Genomic DNA, 14,072 nt, shown 5'->3' with positions numbered 1-14,072 from the left:
AGGTGTGTGCTTGTGTGTGTGTTTCCTATGCAGATCCTAAGCCCAGTGTCACATGCAAGTAGGAGGAGTAAGAAGGGTTCCTGGCAAATCCGGGTTATGGATTGCATTTAAAAAGGCCCCGTGGGAGTGCAATGGGCCCCTGTCTTGCTGCTTAGCAATAATGGTATGGGTTTAGGTTCTGCTGTGTGTACTGGTGGTTGACTGCCCCCCAGCCCAGAGTGTGCATGGAAAATTGTCTGGCAGCCTCCCTGACAGCAAGCAGTGATAGTGCCCATGAAGGGCACCTTGTTGGGCCCGCCCCTTTCACGGTTATCGCTTCTCGGCCTTTTGGCTAAGATCAAGTGTAGTATCTGTTCTTATCAGTTTAATATCTGATACGTCCCCTATCTGGGGACCATATATTAAATGGATTTTTGAGAACGGGGGCCGATTTCGAAGCTTGCTTCCGTCGCCCTATGCATTGACCCGATATGGCAGTATCTTCGGGTACAGTGCACCACCCCCTTACAGGGTTAAAAAGAAAGATTCCTACTTTCATTGCTACCTGCTTGCTGGCTAGCCAGCTAGCCAGCCCTGTGGGCCTTGCTGCTGCTGCTGCAGCCAAAAAACAAAAGGTGGTGCTGCTGCTGCTTCTGCTGCTTCTGCTTCTGCTTGTGTCTGGCCGCTGTTGGAGCGTCCAGGCACAGGACTTCTGCTGCTGCTGACTAAATGGCCTCCTTAATTGGATCATTTGAGTAGCCAGCACACCTGTGCAGGTAGGGCATGACATGATAGGCAGCTGCCTTGATAGTGGGTGGGTGCTGAATGTTCCTAATTGACAAAATAAGATTAATGCTTATGAAGAAATATAAAATCTCATCCCTTCCCCAATATCGCGCCACACCCCTACCCCTTAATTCCCTGGTTGAACTTGATGGACATATGTCTTTTTTCGACCGTACTAACTATGTAACTATGTAACATAACATGGGGGGGGGGGGGGGTCTCCTGGCTGTTCACACAGGTGTGTCATTGCTGTACATTGACCATGCATTGCTTCTGTGGTATTGCAAAGGCAAAGACAAATGCTTCCAGCCATCCATTGCACTAATGGATTGGTCATCAGCTGGCTGTCTATGTCCCGCATCAATATAGACCAAAGTACAGAGGGTTAGGCTATGCTATTGTGCACCTACCTGATGCATCAGAAGGTGCGAGGCCCTTGCTAAATTCTGTGCACAGACTTTGAGATCTATACTTTAGACTGTATCTAAACCTGCTCCAACATGGACTGACATTCTGGCCTACTTTCAGCCGATGCGACTTGTCTGTCGCTGAACAGTCGCTTTTTATGTATTCAGCACCTATGTATAATGTTGTAAAAATGCTCTAGAAGCTAAAGTCGCAGAAATGTCACACATATTTGGCCTGCAACTTTCTGTGCGACAAATTCAGACAGGAAAAATCAGTATAAATCCTTAGAAAATTATCCCCCAGTGTCTCCATCTGCTGGCGGTATTGAATAAGCATTGCTGCACTGATGGGGTATGCATTAGACGAAAAAAAAGAAGAAAAAGAAGAATAATACGCCCAGAAAAGAGGCGAAAAGGAGAAAAACGTAAAAAAACTTGAAAAAAAAGTAAGAGGAAGAGAAGGGAAAAAAAGGTGGAAATGGGTTTAAAAGTGATTTCGGCGGAGAAATATATATATATATATATATATATATATATATATATATATATATATACGCGCACACACACACATATATATAAACGTATTCTCCGTTGAGATATTGCAGCCGCTGCTGTGTCCAGGCCCAGGAGCCTTAGCACTGTGCTGTGATGTCACTCAATACCACTGACATCACTAGGTGTAAACAACATCTCTCCTTTGCTGTGTATGTGACTATGGAGCTGTTTGGTGATGTCGTCTATTATGGCCTTCATAGAAGCAACAGGAGATTGTTGCATCCATCTAGAACCCTCAGAACTACAGTGCTATGATGTCACTCACTTCCACAGGCCTTGCAGAGTGTAAACAACAACAACCCAGCTTTGTTGTGTATGTAACCATAGGGATTTGTGATGTCACCTAGAACCTTCACAGCAGCGACAGCTTTATGAGGAGCATCAGCACTGCTCTGCCTGAGCAGAACCATCACCGCCATAGGTTGTCAAATAACCCGGGTTTAACCCACACAGGTAAGTCCAATGGGGTGCAGGCATGTCCTCTATGCTTACAGCTTCCCGTGGGTGTTGGTTTGATACCGTTTGGGGACAGCCAAGGAGGCATCTGCAGGCAACAAAGGTAGGTGTGTGCTTGTGTGTGTGTTTCCTATGCAGATCCTAAGCCCAGTGTCACATGCAAGTAGGAGGAGTAAGAAGGGTTCCTGGCAAATCCGGGTTATGGATTGCATTTAAAAAGGCCCCGTGGGAGTGCAATGGGCCCCTGTCTTGCTGCTTAGCAATAATGGTATGGGTTTAGGTTCTGCTGTGTGTACTGGTGGTTGACTGCCCCCCAGCCCAGAGTGTGCATGGAAAATTGTCTGGCAGCCTCCCTGACAGCAAGCAGTGATAGTGCCCATGAAGGGCACCTTGTTGGGCCCGCCCCTTTCACGGTTATCGCTTCTCGGCCTTTTGGCTAAGATCAAGTGTAGTATCTGTTCTTATCAGTTTAATATCTGATACGTCCCCTATCTGGGGACCATATATTAAATGGATTTTTGAGAACGGGGGCCGATTTCGAAGCTTGCTTCCGTCGCCCTATGCAGTGACCCGATATGGCAGTATCTTCGGGTACAGTGCACCACCCCCTTACAGGGTTAAAAAGAAAGATTCCTACTTTCATTGCTACCTGCTTGCTGGCTAGCCAGCTAGCCAGCCCTGTGGGCCTTGCTGCTGCTGCAGCCAAAAAACAAAAGGTGGTGCTGCTGCTGCTTCTGCTTCTGCTTGTGTCTGGCCGCTGTTGGAGCGTCCAGGCACAGGACTTCTGCTGCTGCTGACTAAATGGCCTCCTTAATTGGATCATTTGAGTAGCCAGCACACCTGTGCAGGTAGGGCATGACATGATAGGCAGCTGCCTTGATAGCGGGTGGGTGCTGAATGTTCCTAATTGACAAAATAAGATTAATGCTTATGAAGAAATATAAAATCTCATCCCTTCCCCAATATCGCGCCACACCCCTACCCCTTAATTCCCTGGTTGAACTTGATGGACATATGTCTTTTTTCGACCGTACTAACTATGTAACTATGTAACATAACATGGGGGGGGGGGGGTCTCCTGGCTGTTCACACAGGTGTGTCATTGCTGTACATTGACCATGCATTGCTTCTGTGGTATTGCAAAGGCAAAGACAAATGCTTCCAGCCATCCATTGCACTAATGGATTGGTCATCAGCTGGCTGTCTATGTCCCGCATCAATATAGACCAAAGTACAGAGGGTTAGGCTATGCTATTGTGCACCTACCTGATGCATCAGAAGGTGCGAGGCCCTTGCTAAATTCTGTGCACAGACTTTGAGATCTATACTTTAGACTGTATCTAAACCTGCTCCAACATGGACTGACATTCTGGCCTACTTTCAGCCGATGCGACTTGTCTGTCGCTGAACAGTCGCTTTTTATGTATTCAGCACCTATGTATAATGTTGTAAAAATGCTCTAGAAGCTAAAGTCGCAGAAATGTCACACATATTTGGCCTGCAACTTTCTGTGCGACAAATTCAGACAGGAAAAATCAGTATAAATCCTTAGAAAATTATCCCCCAGTGTCTCCATCTGCTGGCGGTATTGAATAAGCATTGCTGCACTGATGGGGTATGCATTAGACGAAAAAAAAGAAGAAAAAGAAGAATAATACGCCCAGAAAAGAGGCGAAAAGGAGAAAAACGTAAAAAAACGTGAAAAAAAAGTAAGAGGAAGAGAAGGGAAAAAAAGGTGGAAATGGGTTTAAAAGTGATTTCGGCGGAGAAATATATATATATATATATATATATATATATATATATATATATATACGCGCACACACACACATATATATAAACGTATTCTCCGTTGAGATATTGCAGCCGCTGCTGTGTCCAGGCCCAGGAGCCTTAGCACTGTGCTGTGATGTCACTCAATACCACTGACATCACTAGGTGTAAACAACATCTCTCCTTTGCTGTGTATGTGACTATGGAGCTGTTTGGTGATGTCGTCTATTATGGCCTTCATAGAAGCAACAGGAGATTGTTGCATCCATCTAGAACCCTCAGAACTACAGTGCTATGATGTCACTCACTTCCACAGGCCTTGCAGAGTGTAAACAACAACAACCCAGCTTTGTTGTGTATGTAACCATAGGGATTTGTGATGTCACCTAGAACCTTCACAGCAGCGACAGCTTTATGAGGAGCATCAGCACTGCTCTGCCTGAGCAGAACCATCACCGCCATAGGTTGTCAAATAACCCGGGTTTAACCCACACAGGTAAGTCCAATGGGGTGCAGGCATGTCCTCTATGCTTACAGCTTCCCGTGGGTGTTGGTTTGATACCGTTTGGGGACAGCCAAGGAGGCATCTGCAGGCAACAAAGGTAGGTGTGTGCTTGTGTGTGTGTTTCCTATGCAGATCCTAAGCCCAGTGTCACATGCAAGTAGGAGGAGTAAGAAGGGTTCCTGGCAAATCCGGGTTATGGATTGCATTTAAAAAGGCCCCGTGGGAGTGCAATGGGCCCCTGTCTTGCTGCTTAGCAATAATGGTATGGGTTTAGGTTCTGCTGTGTGTACTGGTGGTTGACTGCCCCCCAGCCCAGAGTGTGCATGGAAAATTGTCTGGCAGCCTCCCTGACAGCAAGCAGTGATAGTGCCCATGAAGGGCACCTTGTTGGGCCCGCCCCTTTCACGGTTATCGCTTCTCGGCCTTTTGGCTAAGATCAAGTGTAGTATCTGTTCTTATCAGTTTAATATCTGATACGTCCCCTATCTGGGGACCATATATTAAATGGATTTTTGAGAACGGGGGCCGATTTCGAAGCTTGCTTCCGTCGCCCTATGCAGTGACCCGATATGGCAGTATCTTCGGGTACAGTGCACCACCCCCTTACAGGGTTAAAAAGAAAGATTCCTACTTTCATTGCTACCTGCTTGCTGGCTAGCCAGCTAGCCAGCCCTGTGGGCCTTGCTGCTGCTGCAGCCAAAAAACAAAAGGTGGTGCTGCTGCTGCTTCTGCTGCTTCTGCTTCTGCTTGTGTCTGGCCGCTGTTGGAGCGTCCAGGCACAGGACTTCTGCTGCTGCTGACTAAATGGCCTCCTTAATTGGATCATTTGAGTAGCCAGCACACCTGTGCAGGTAGGGCATGACATGATAGGCAGCTGCCTTGATAGCGGGTGGGTGCTGAATGTTCCTAATTGACAAAATAAGATTAATGCTTATGAAGAAATATAAAATCTCATCCCTTCCCCAATATCGCGCCACACCCCTACCCCTTAATTCCCTGGTTGAACTTGATGGACATATGTCTTTTTTCGACCGTACTAACTATGTAACTATGTAACATAACATGGGGGGGGGGGGTCTCCTGGCTGTTCACACAGGTGTGTCATTGCTGTACATTGACCATGCATTGCTTCTGTGGTATTGCAAAGGCAAAGACAAATGCTTCCAGCCATCCATTGCACTAATGGATTGGTCATCAGCTGGCTGTCTATGTCCCGCATCAATATAGACCAAAGTACAGAGGGTTAGGCTATGCTATTGTGCACCTACCTGATGCATCAGAAGGTGCGAGGCCCTTGCTAAATTCTGTGCACAGACTTTGAGATCTATACTTTAGACTGTATCTAAACCTGCTCCAACATGGACTGACATTCTGGCCTACTTTCAGCCGATGCGACTTGTCTGTCGCTGAACAGTCGCTTTTTATGTATTCAGCACCTATGTATAATGTTGTAAAAATGCTCTAGAAGCTAAAGTCGCAGAAATGTCACACATATTTGGCCTGCAACTTTCTGTGCGACAAATTCAGACAGGAAAAATCAGTATAAATCCTTAGAAAATTATCCCCCAGTGTCTCCATCTGCTGGCGGTATTGAATAAGCATTGCTGCACTGATGGGGTATGCATTAGACGAAAAAAAAGAAGAAAAAGAAGAATAATACGCCCAGAAAAGAGGCGAAAAGGAGAAAAACGTAAAAAAACGTGAAAAAAAAGTAAGAGGAAGAGAAGGGAAAAAAAGGTGGAAATGGGTTTAAAAGTGATTTCGGCGGAGAAATATATATATATATATATATATATATATATATATATATATATATATACGCGCACACACACACATATATATAAACGTATTCTCCGTTGAGATATTGCAGCCGCTGCTGTGTCCAGGCCCAGGAGCCTTAGCACTGTGCTGTGATGTCACTCAATACCACTGACATCACTAGGTGTAAACAACATCTCTCCTTTGCTGTGTATGTGACTATGGAGCTGTTTGGTGATGTCGTCTATTATGGCCTTCATAGAAGCAACAGGAGATTGTTGCATCCATCTAGAACCCTCAGAACTACAGTGCTATGATGTCACTCACTTCCACAGGCCTTGTAGAGTGTAAACAACAACAACCCAGCTTTGTTGTGTATGTAACCATAGGGATTTGTGATGTCACCTAGAACCTTCACAGCAGCGACAGCTTTATGAGGAGCATCAGCACTGCTCTGCCTGAGCAGAACCATCACCACCATAGGTTGTCAAATAACCCGGGTTTAACCCACACAGGTAAGTCCAATGGGGTGCAGGCATGTCCTCTATGCTTACAGCTTCCCGTGGGTGTTGGTTTGATACCGTTTGGGGACAGCCAAGGAGGCATCTGCAGGCAACAAAGGTAGGTGTGTGCTTGTGTGTGTGTTTCCTATGCAGATCCTAAGCCCAGTGTCACATGCAAGTAGGAGGAGTAAGAAGGGTTCCTGGCAAATCCGGGTTATGGATTGCATTTAAAAAGGCCCCGTGGGAGTGCAATGGGCCCCTGTCTTGCTGCTTAGCAATAATGGTATGGGTTTAGGTTCTGCTGTGTGTACTGGTGGTTGACTGCCCCCCAGCCCAGAGTGTGCATGGAAAATTGTCTGGCAGCCTCCCTGACAGCAAGCAGTGATAGTGCCCATGAAGGGCACCTTGTTGGGCCCGCCCCTTTCACGGTTATCGCTTCTCGGCCTTTTGGCTAAGATCAAGTGTAGTATCTGTTCTTATCAGTTTAATATCTGATACGTCCCCTATCTGGGGACCATATATTAAATGGATTTTTGAGAACGGGGGCCGATTTCGAAGCTTGCTTCCGTCGCCCTATGCATTGACCCGATATGGCAGTATCTTCGGGTACAGTGCACCACCCCCTTACAGGGTTAAAAAGAAAGATTCCTACTTTCATTGCTACCTGCTTGCTGGCTAGCCAGCTAGCCAGCCCTGTGGGCCTTGCTGCTGCTGCTGCAGCCAAAAAACAAAAGGTGGTGCTGCTGCTGCTTCTGCTGCTTCTGCTTCTGCTTGTGTCTGGCCGCTGTTGGAGCGTCCAGGCACAGGACTTCTGCTGCTGCTGACTAAATGGCCTCCTTAATTGGATCATTTGAGTAGCCAGCACACCTGTGCAGGTAGGGCATGACATGATAGGCAGCTGCCTTGATAGTGGGTGGGTGCTGAATGTTCCTAATTGACAAAATAAGATTAATGCTTATGAAGAAATATAAAATCTCATCCCTTCCCCAATATCGCGCCACACCCCTACCCCTTAATTCCCTGGTTGAACTTGATGGACATATGTCTTTTTTCGACCGTACTAACTATGTAACTATGTAACATAACATGGGGGGGGGGGGGGGTCTCCTGGCTGTTCACACAGGTGTGTCATTGCTGTACATTGACCATGCATTGCTTCTGTGGTATTGCAAAGGCAAAGACAAATGCTTCCAGCCATCCATTGCACTAATGGATTGGTCATCAGCTGGCTGTCTATGTCCCGCATCAATATAGACCAAAGTACAGAGGGTTAGGCTATGCTATTGTGCACCTACCTGATGCATCAGAAGGTGCGAGGCCCTTGCTAAATTCTGTGCACAGACTTTGAGATCTATACTTTAGACTGTATCTAAACCTGCTCCAACATGGACTGACATTCTGGCCTACTTTCAGCCGATGCGACTTGTCTGTCGCTGAACAGTCGCTTTTTATGTATTCAGCACCTATGTATAATGTTGTAAAAATGCTCTAGAAGCTAAAGTCGCAGAAATGTCACACATATTTGGCCTGCAACTTTCTGTGCGACAAATTCAGACAGGAAAAATCAGTATAAATCCTTAGAAAATTATCCCCCAGTGTCTCCATCTGCTGGCGGTATTGAATAAGCATTGCTGCACTGATGGGGTATGCATTAGACGAAAAAAAAGAAGAAAAAGAAGAATAATACGCCCAGAAAAGAGGCGAAAAGGAGAAAAACGTAAAAAAACTTGAAAAAAAAGTAAGAGGAAGAGAAGGGAAAAAAAGGTGGAAATGGGTTTAAAAGTGATTTCGGCGGAGAAATATATATATATATATATATATATATATATATATATATATACGCGCACACACACACATATATATAAACGTATTCTCCGTTGAGATATTGCAGCCGCTGCTGTGTCCAGGCCCAGGAGCCTTAGCACTGTGCTGTGATGTCACTCAATACCACTGACATCACTAGGTGTAAACAACATCTCTCCTTTGCTGTGTATGTGACTATGGAGCTGTTTGGTGATGTCGTCTATTATGGCCTTCATAGAAGCAACAGGAGATTGTTGCATCCATCTAGAACCCTCAGAACTACAGTGCTATGATGTCACTCACTTCCACAGGCCTTGCAGAGTGTAAACAACAACAACCCAGCTTTGTTGTGTATGTAACCATAGGGATTTGTGATGTCACCTAGAACCTTCACAGCAGCGACAGCTTTATGAGGAGCATCAGCACTGCTCTGCCTGAGCAGAACCATCACCGCCATAGGTTGTCAAATAACCCGGGTTTAACCCACACAGGTAAGTCCAATGGGGTGCAGGCATGTCCTCTATGCTTACAGCTTCCCGTGGGTGTTGGTTTGATACCGTTTGGGGACAGCCAAGGAGGCATCTGCAGGCAACAAAGGTAGGTGTGTGCTTGTGTGTGTGTTTCCTATGCAGATCCTAAGCCCAGTGTCACATGCAAGTAGGAGGAGTAAGAAGGGTTCCTGGCAAATCCGGGTTATGGATTGCATTTAAAAAGGCCCCGTGGGAGTGCAATGGGCCCCTGTCTTGCTGCTTAGCAATAATGGTATGGGTTTAGGTTCTGCTGTGTGTACTGGTGGTTGACTGCCCCCCAGCCCAGAGTGTGCATGGAAAATTGTCTGGCAGCCTCCCTGACAGCAAGCAGTGATAGTGCCCATGAAGGGCACCTTGTTGGGCCCGCCCCTTTCACGGTTATCGCTTCTCGGCCTTTTGGCTAAGATCAAGTGTAGTATCTGTTCTTATCAGTTTAATATCTGATACGTCCCCTATCTGGGGACCATATATTAAATGGATTTTTGAGAACGGGGGCCGATTTCGAAGCTTGCTTCCGTCGCCCTATGCATTGACCCGATATGGCAGTATCTTCGGGTACAGTGCACCACCCCCTTACAGGGTTAAAAAGAAAGATTCCTACTTTCATTGCTACCTGCTTGCTGGCTAGCCAGCTAGCCAGCCCTGTGGGCCTTGCTGCTGCTGCAGCCAAAAAACAAAAGGTGGTGCTGCTGCTGCTTCTGCTGCTTCTGCTTCTGCTTGTGTCTGGCCGCTGTTGGAGCGTCCAGGCACAGGACTTCTGCTGCTGCTGACTAAATGGCCTCCTTAATTGGATCATTTGAGTAGCCAGCACACCTGTGCAGGTAGGGCATGACATGATAGGCAGCTGCCTTGATAGCGGGTGGGTGCTGAATGTTCCTAATTGACAAAATAAGATTAATGCTTATGAAGAAATATAAAATCTCATCCCTTCCCCAATATCGCGCCACACCCCTACCCCTTAATTCCCTGGTTGAACTTGATGGACATATGTCTTTTTTCGACCGTACTAACTATGTAACTATGTAACATAACATGGGGGGGGGGGGGGGGTCTCCTGGCTGTTCACACAGGTGTGTCATTGCTGTACATTGACCATGCATTGCTTCTGTGGTATTGCAAAGGCAAAGACAAATGCTTCCAGCCATCCATTGCACTAATGGATTGGTCATCAGCTGGCTGTCTATGTCCCGCATCAATATAGACCAAAGTACAGAGGGTTAGGCTATGCTATTGTGCACCTACCTGATGCATCAGAAGGTGCGAGGCCCTTGCTAAATTCTGTGCACAGACTTTGAGATCTATACTTTAGACTGTATCTAAACCTGCTCCAACATGGACTGACATTCTGGCCTACTTTCAGCCGATGCGACTTGTCTGTCGCTGAACAGTCGCTTTTTATGTATTCAGCACCTATGTATAATGTTGTAAAAATGCTCTAGAAGCTAAAGTCGCAGAAATGTCACACATATTTGGCCTGCAACTTTCTGTGCGACAAATTCAGACAGGAAAAATCAGTATAAATCCTTAGAAAATTATCCCCCAGTGTCTCCATCTGCTGGCGGTATTGAATAAGCATTGCTGCACTGATGGGGTATGCATTAGACGAAAAAAAAGAAGAAAAAGAAGAATAATACGCCCAGAAAAGAGGCGAAAAGGAGAAAAACGTAAAAAAACTTGAAAAAAAAGTAAGAGGAAGAGAAGGGAAAAAAAGGTGGAAATGGGTTTAAAAGTGATTTCGGCGGAGAAATATATATATATATATATATATATATATATATATATATATATACGCGCACACACACACATATATATAAACGTATTCTCCGTTGAGATATTGCAGCCGCTGCTGTGTCCAGGCCCAGGAGCCTTAGCACTGTGCTGTGATGTCACTCAATACCACTGACATCACTAGGTGTAAACAACATCTCTCCTTTGCTGTGTATGTGACTATGGAGCTGTTTGGTGATGTCGTCTATTATGGCCTTCATAGAAGCAACAGGAGATTGTTGCATCCATCTAGAACCCTCAGAACTACAGTGCTATGATGTCACTCACTTCCACAGGCCTTGCAGAGTGTAAACAACAACAAACCAGCTTTGTTGTGTATGTAACCATAGGGATTTGTGATGTCACCTAGAACCTTCACAGCAGCGACAGCTTTATGAGGAGCATCAGCACTGCTCTGCCTGAGCAGAACCATCACCGCCATAGGTTGTCAAATAACCCGGGTTTAACCCACACAGGTAAGTCCAATGGGGTGCAGGCATGTCCTCTATGCTTACAGCTTCCCGTGGGTGTTGGTTTGATACCGTTTGGGGACAGCCAAGGAGGCATCTGCAGGCAACAAAGGTAGGTGTGTGCTTGTGTGTGTGTTTCCTATGCAGATCCTAAGCCCAGTGTCACATGCAAGTAGGAGGAGTAAGAAGGGTTCCTGGCAAATCCGGGTTATGGATTGCATTTAAAAAGGCCCCGTGGGAGTGCAATGGGCCCCTGTCTTGCTGCTTAGCAATAATGGTATGGGTTTAGGTTCTGCTGTGTGTACTGGTGGTTGACTGCCCCCCAGCCCAGAGTGTGCATGGAAAATTGTCTGGCAGCCTCCCTGACAGCAAGCAGTGATAGTGCCCATGAAGGGCACCTTGTTGGGCCCGCCCCTTTCACGGTTATCGCTTCTCGGCCTTTTGGCTAAGATCAAGTGTAGTATCTGCATTTGGTCTGGTCGGAAGGTGTCTGTGGTACCCCGCTTCTCGGCCTTGGGGGATTGTCTCTCCTTACGGAGGGACTTCACCCCCTTGCTGCTATTGGGGAGCGGGCTTAGTCCACAGACAACGGGTTGCGATCCCCCTGTCTCTGGGACCTTGTGTCTCAGAAGGCATTTTCGGTACGTTGAGCGTTACCTGTAGCTTCGGAAGCACCTAGGGTACCCCCGACCTCTGCCTTGGGTAAGGGTTCCGCTTTTATAGCGGGATTCCGAGCCCCTGCTGCTATTGGGGAAGGGGCTTAGTCCCTGGGTGTGGAAGATGCCGTTCTCCTGGGCTTTCCCCTCTGGGGAAATGTCGATGCGAAATACCATCCGCATAGAGGTGTCGGAGAGCCATCGTCAGTTGAAGAACCTCCGCTTCATTGCGGAGGTGATTCTTCTTGACTACTTCCGCCTCAATAGGGAGGACATCCTGTGTCTAAATGACCAGGAAAGCCGTGGCCTGTATACCGTCACCTTCACGGCCACGGCGTGTTGCGATAACATCTATGCAACCTTGTCTGGTGCGGACCAGAGGGACGATCGACTCGACGGTCTTTCGTTCCAGTTCCTCTATGGTGAGGAACATATACCGTTGGTGGTGGCTATGCACAGCCCTCATGTGACCACGGAGGATATAGCCACTTTTCTTCGGCGATACTGCGAAGAGGTGCGATTCGCAAACAAAATCTTGAACTCCGTGCGGTTCTGGAACGGCAAGAGGAAGTTCTGGGTCAAGCTCCGTAAGGATCCCGGTGGTATTGGGGGTCTTTGCCATCCGCCCCCAAATTTTGCCATCGGGAGAGTTCGGGGCTTCCTGTTCTATCCTCAAATGCCTATGTATTGCCGAAATTGCTTGAGGTTTGGCCACACCCAGGAGACCTGCGGCGCGGAGCGTGTGATTCGCTGCAATAGGTGTGGCCAAGAAGGTCACATAGCCTCAAGATGTAGCCATACGATAAGGTGCAACCTCTGCGGAGAGGAAAATCACGATTTTAATTCCTGTCCCCATAAAGCAAAAACTACGATGGGTGGGTCAAGGCTGGGCCCACCCAAAGAGGGGACAGGACAAAAGACGTCCTTTTTTAAGATGCCCAAACCCCAGATGGCAGGTACTGATGGGTCCAGGCCCAAGACCTCTGGTGCTCCATCGGGGGGCCCACCGGTGGTAGTGCTAGGGGGAGGCCATGGGGATTCCACGAAGCCCGGGCGGGTGATCGAGTTTACTGCCCGGGAAATTGAAAGACGTCGATCGACTTCCTACCTGGCTCAAGAGCCCGCCGAAACTTCTGAAGGGGGCTCAACTGTGGCGGGTGGCAGCCGACGGGCCTCGGTGGGGGCAGAGGTGGACCCAAAATTGCAGCATAAGCCAGGTACTGGCTTGGCCCAGGGTCGCCCTGCTCCGGACGAAGAGGCCCCGGTGAAAGCCCGCCGGAAGGGGAGCCAGGTGGCCAGGTCTGAGCCTGGTCCTGTTACTCCGCCTATACAGGACAGGGCCAAGAAGACAAGTGGCGCCAAACCAGGGTTTGCTGCCCCGCCAGCAGTGGACCCGGTGGGTAAAACTGGCCATCGTCGATCGATGGGGAAGTTGGAGCAACAGTCCTCAGCAACGCTTGCTGGGGAACAAGCGATGAAAACTTCCCAAGGTAGCGGCAAAGGTTCCGGAAAAGAGGCCTCACAGGCCCCTGTGCAGCAGTTCCAGTCGTCAAAAGATGAAAGAAGACGCAGATCCATCAGCCGGGGGCCAGAGATTACATCGAGTGAGAGCAACACAGAGGATATGGATAGCAGTGTGACATTTAAAAGACAAAGAGAAGAAGAAGAGGAAGACATTCAAAGGAAAGCGGCGTGCCGTAGTTCGGACGAGAGCGAGCTCATGGTCGGGGCATCATCGATCTCAAGCTCCGACCCTCAGAACATCAAGGAGCTGATGACCCCGCAGGCGGGGGATGACGGTACGCAGCTTATTATTGACTTTGATTCTCCAAGCACGGACTCTCCATAAACTATGCCTATCCCTGTAAAAATTGCCTCACTCAATGTGAGGTCCTTAAAGAGCCCTGATCGCAGGGCTGCTTTATTTTCTTATCTAGAGACATGTGACTTTGACCTTTGCCTGCTACAAGAATGTGGAATCCCTAGTAAAATGGACTATAAAGACTTAAAAGAAGACTGGAAGCTGGGCCCATCCATATGGTCCGGTGCAAATGACTGTCGTTCTGTGGGTGTTGGGCTGCTCTGCCGAGGCCAGTCCTTTTCTATTCATACAGTAACTGAGAT

General features: G+C 47.6%; 5 non-coding genes and 1 pseudogene across 5 annotated transcripts; all 6 read left to right on the top strand.

The window, feature by feature from the left end:
* Positions 1-311: 311 nt before the first annotated feature.
* Positions 312-502, top strand: LOC130328788 (U2 spliceosomal RNA). The gene has a single exon (XR_008872655.1). It is a non-coding gene; the product is annotated as a U2 spliceosomal RNA (small nuclear RNA).
* Positions 503-2,599: 2,097 nt separating this feature from the next.
* Positions 2,600-2,790, top strand: LOC130328813 (U2 spliceosomal RNA). Its single transcript, XR_008872677.1, has one exon. It is a non-coding gene; the product is annotated as a U2 spliceosomal RNA (small nuclear RNA).
* A 2,081-nt stretch (positions 2,791-4,871) lies between these two features.
* Positions 4,872-5,062, top strand: LOC130328812 (U2 spliceosomal RNA). The gene has a single exon (XR_008872676.1). It is a non-coding gene; the product is annotated as a U2 spliceosomal RNA (small nuclear RNA).
* Positions 5,063-7,153: 2,091 nt separating this feature from the next.
* On the top strand, positions 7,154-7,344 carry LOC130328787 (U2 spliceosomal RNA). Its single transcript, XR_008872654.1, has one exon. It is a non-coding gene; the product is annotated as a U2 spliceosomal RNA (small nuclear RNA).
* Positions 7,345-9,435: 2,091 nt separating this feature from the next.
* LOC130328786 (U2 spliceosomal RNA) lies at positions 9,436-9,626 on the top strand. Its single transcript, XR_008872653.1, has one exon. It is a non-coding gene; the product is annotated as a U2 spliceosomal RNA (small nuclear RNA).
* Positions 9,627-11,717: 2,091 nt separating this feature from the next.
* LOC130328842 (U2 spliceosomal RNA) lies at positions 11,718-11,935 on the top strand (annotated as a pseudogene).
* Positions 11,936-14,072: the final 2,137 nt, after the last annotated feature.

Source organism: Hyla sarda, unplaced genomic scaffold (genome assembly GCF_029499605.1).
Source record: "Hyla sarda isolate aHylSar1 unplaced genomic scaffold, aHylSar1.hap1 scaffold_314, whole genome shotgun sequence".
Taxonomy (NCBI): domain Eukaryota; kingdom Metazoa; phylum Chordata; class Amphibia; order Anura; family Hylidae; genus Hyla; species Hyla sarda.
The sequence above is the reverse complement of the archived record's forward strand: the minus strand, read 5'-3'. Positions and strand labels throughout refer to the sequence as shown.